This window comes from Sturnira hondurensis, unplaced genomic scaffold (genome assembly GCF_014824575.4).
Source record: "Sturnira hondurensis isolate 20B ecotype Veracruz unplaced genomic scaffold, ASM1482457v3 Scaffold0001221, whole genome shotgun sequence".
Classification (NCBI taxonomy): Eukaryota; Metazoa; Chordata; class Mammalia; order Chiroptera; family Phyllostomidae; genus Sturnira; species Sturnira hondurensis.
This window is the reverse complement of record NW_028073852.1, coordinates 6862611-6867131: the sequence shown is the minus strand read 5'-3', so window position 1 is coordinate 6867131 and position 4521 is coordinate 6862611.

Below are 4521 nucleotides of genomic sequence, written 5' to 3'. Positions count from 1 at the left end.
CCCTTCTCTGCCTCAGTGTGTTTGTCTCTTTAAATGTTGAAGCTACCAGAAGCCTGGTGCTATTCTGTTCCCATTTTGGAGGCAGAGAGGGGGGCCTAGCTGCGGGTGAGGACCTGAGTTGTTAGTTTGGAAATAGAGCAACTGTGTGCACAGCCCTCGCAGAGGTCATGTTTGGCCTTTTTATGCTATTCCTGTTAAACTTCACAATTAATCTTGCTTCAGGAACTGTAAATAAATTTGTTAATAACAAATAGCAAAGAGATGGGACTGGAAAGCAGAGGGCAGGGCCTTCCCCGGCCCCCCAGTGACCTGAGGCCATGCTGAGGGCCCAGAGGACCTGGGCAGAATGGCCATCCAGCAGGTCAGAAGCCACCTGCAAGTGAGAGAACCTGTGTGAGTGCACCCCACCTGGAGGCCTGGCCTCTGAGGGCTGAGGGCAGCTGGGGCTGCGTCCGGCCAGTCCCAGGCCTCGCCTGGCTCTGCTGGCAGCGGAGCTGGCCGCTGTGGAGGACATGCTCATCACCCACCACCTAGGAGACTCCTTTGCTCTTACTCAGACCCCGCTGAGGGCCCTGTCTCCTTTTCCAGTGCCCAGACGATGGCTTCCTTCTGGTCCCTGGTGTGACACATGGGGATGCCTTGTCCCCCAGGGCTTTTCCCACAACACTGCTGCTCTGTATTAGGCGTTCCCCCCACCTCCGTCTCAGACTTTGTCCCGATACCCTTGCATGCCGCCAACTCCAAGCAACATCAGATTCTGACATCCTGGTGGGCATCTGCCCAGGACCTCACATCCAACTTTGTGGCCTTCCTCTCCCATCTCAACGATTTTGACCGTGGACATCATATCTCAGCCAGGTCTCAATTCCAGCCTTTAGGATACAAGTTTAGAGGGGACCCGGGACAGAGGGGTGCTACTTGACATACTCGGCCCCTCGGTGGCTCCTTGACATGGGAACTGTCCTTTTACTCCCTCACTCTCAGCCAATGACCTTAGCTCAGACTCAGCAAGCACCGCCTCATGCTGGTCTCAGTCTCTCCCTCACCTGACTCAAAGGAAGCGGGTCCTTCCCCCTCCGCCCCCAGTCAGGCTGTACTGTGCTCACCAGCCCACCCTGGCCAGTCTGGCCAGCCCTCCTGCTGATCTCAGACCTGCCACCTTGCTTTCGCTCTGCCCAACAGCTGCAGCCTGGAAGGCGCTCACATCGATCCGGGAGCTTGAGGAATGCTCCCTCCTGTTCTCAGCTACTCTTGGTCTGTAGCCATGGCCTCCTCATCTGTACCTCCTCCCCCACGCCCACTTCCATCGTGGAAACTGCCTGGGTTGTCCATCCCAAGGTCCCTGGCTAACCTGCTAGTTTCCAAAGTCAAGTTCCTTTTCTCCTTTCCTACCCTTTCAAAACCTGGCTCCCGCTCCCAGTGGCCCCAGTTCAGTCTGGTCCCCCTTCTCCTTACCAAGTGTGCTCACTCGTGCAGCTGGGGCCTGAGGTGGCCGCCTGGGGTTGCTCCTGTGGCTCCAATGAGCCCTCCGCCCTCACTGCTTCCTGGGAGGAGGGTCTGGGCCCTTTGTTCTCCCCTCTGGACCCTGGCTCTTTCACTTCAAGTTTGACCTGGATTGGTAGCTCCACCCACGACCTGCTCCTGGATCCTCATCTTCACCTGTGCTGGCTGGGAAGGCAGGCGATCTGGCCAGCACCCGGACCCACACTGGGACTTCGGGCGAGTCCCTTTACCACTCTGAGCCTGTTTCCCTACCTAAGTGAGGAGCTTGGATGAGATCATTTCAAAGGTTCCTCCTCCCAGTAATAAGATGTCAGGACCTCCCACGAAGCCCTTGTGCCCTTCCTGTCCCACTGTCGCCACCAACCGGCTCCCAGGACCCCATTCCTGGTCGGAGACTGGCTCCTGCCCCATCGTGTCTCTCCCACATTCTCCCAACTCCCGCCCCCTCGGCCACTCCGACCAGTCCCAGGTCCCCCAGTCACGCTCCCTGCCGACTGCCGTCCCCTTACAGCCACCCAGCTCCCTGGTAGTCTGTGCTGTGACCCCCACCCGCGCCCCTTCCCGCCAGGCTGACCCCCTTGTCTCTGGCCACCGTGAGTCTTGCTGTCGGTCCCTGGCCTGGAATGCCCCTAGCCAAGAATGAGAATGCCCCACTCTTCATGTTTACGTTCCATATTCTCCATGAACCCTGTAGTATAAGCCTTTAGGCTGGAGAGGCCGGAGAGGCCTGAGTTCAAATCCAGACCCTGCCAGTTTGTGACCTTAGGCAAACCCCTGAAACTCGGTTATCTCAGTTCCACACCCACCCAGCCTGGACCCCGTGCAGGACCCTCGGGGGAAGAACTGACTGAAAGGCAGGAAGAACTGCAGGGGCGGTGGGCCCCAGACCTCCTGGTGGTCGGAGCTCCTCAGGGAGGTGGGGGGACTGGGGACCAGAGCCTAATGGCTCCCTCAGCAGCAGTGGCCCTGCAGGTGAAATCGTGACAGAAACAGGGGCCACCAGCCTCTATTTAGAGTTCTTAGGCCTCCTCTTGGGGGAAACAAGCCATGGGGCGGAGGAGCCAAAGGAGCCCCCCATCACAGTGGGCTTGGTGGGTTTCCCCCAGGGACCCCTGGTTTAGGGAGAGGCTGTCTCCAGAGACCCCAGCCTCAGGAGGGAAGGTGGGTGAAGGAATCGGGCTTCTGGCTTGGGAGATTCATGCAGCTTGTAGCAGGGGTGACATGGAAGACAAGATGGGGGCCTGGGGCTGGGGGTGGGGAGGGGTCGGGAGAGGGCCAAGATGCCCAGCTGCACCTGCTTACAGCTGGGGAGCCCAGAAAAATGAGCAACTCTTGGGGGCCAAGGGCCATTAGATTGGGCCTCCCCTGGAGCTGGCCCAGAATGCCACCTGAGGAAAGTCACTCTGGGGGGCGTCCAAGAAGTTCTCCCCAACAAGAAGCCTGAGGAACCAGGGCTGCAGACGTGGTAGGAATGGGTCTCGGCCTTGGAAGCCCAGACCACAGTGGGCTTGCTGAGTGGTCTTGGGCAGGTGGGAGAAGTGGGCCTAGACGGCCCCAGGCCCAGGGCCCTCCATTGTGAAAAGACAAACCCACCTATCCTTCTGGGCGGCACATGGGGTCAGGGCTCAGTGACTTGGCCCTGGAAGCAGGCACACCCCCTCGCCCTGGTGGTGTGTGTGTGGGGAGGGGTGGGATTGGTGGGATCTCCTCTAGGTCCAAGATAGAAGGCAGAGGTGGGGATAGGGATAGCCAGAGAGGGGTGGGACCCTGGAGTATGGGACTCTCACTGACCAGCTGGCTGTGTGACCTTGGGAAGCTACAGCAGCCTCTCAGAGCCTCAGTTTCCCCACCTGTAAAATGAGCAGCACAATCTCTCCCTCCTGGGTGATTGTGGGTTACCAGGGAATGTCACATAGTAGGTCTTCATCCCTGAGAGCTCCCTTATCCCTTAGAGGTTTCCAAGAAGTTTCCAGAGTGAAGGGACAATGGGCCCAGCCTTGCTGGGCATCTGGGTCTGAGTGGCAGGGGTTGGAAGGGGGACGTCACCCTTCCCAGCACTGATGTCAGTGCCTCCCGGGAAAGCGCCTTCTCATTTCTCCTGGACCTAAAATAGAGCAGGAGTGGCTATCACAGCTCGAGGCAGCTCCCCCATTCCTGGTGGAGGAGGCCCTGGGTCCCCAGGGCAGAGGACCCAGGAAGGGGTTCCCTTGCTCCATTCCTGTTCCTCAATGACATGTGTCTCCCAGGCTGGGTTCAAGGAGTCTCTGGCGGTTCAAGGAGTCTCTGGCTTTGGGTACAAGGTCAGGGTGGGGGCCTTACCAGTGGTGCCCACTCTCTGCCACCTCCCCACCCCATCATCTCCGGTCTCTGGATCCTGGGATCCCTCTCAGAGGTCAGAGATCCAAGCCCCTGGTCTGGGGACCCATGCTGCCTAGGGACCGGGTGGCTGGGCTGCGGTGCTGGGGCAGCTCCAGTGGCAGTTGGGAGGCAGGTGGTTTGCAGCCAGGGCAACCTGTTCTGCCCACAGAGGGAAACCTAGGGGGCCCCACAGGTATCCTCTGCTCCTCCAAGATTTGGGCTGACACGGGAGGGGCAGAAACGGAGCCTGCTGACATTGTGTAACTGACCTGGCTGGTTAACCTGATGTTCGGCGGAGAGGACTGCGATGCCCTGGTGAAGGACCAAGGAGCCCAGACAGGGGAGGCCACCCCGTCCTGGTGGCTCGGGGACAGCAAGTCCTGAATCCCTGCTCTAGAGGCAGCGGCACCTGCAGCCAGGTAGAGCCTGGCGGAGGGAAAGGGAAGTGGACGGGGGTACGGGGGTGCTCCGCGGTGCCCTGCTCTGCGAGGAGGTCGAGAGGTGCCAAAGGCGCCCGGCGGGATTTTAGCCAGATGAGCCCCTGCCCTCAGCCCAGCCCCTGACCCTTCTGGCTCCAAAGTCTTCGGTTAACACAGGATTTGGGGGGGTTCCCGGCTATGTCCGGGGGACAACACTCCAGGGCTGAACCTGGTCTGGGGC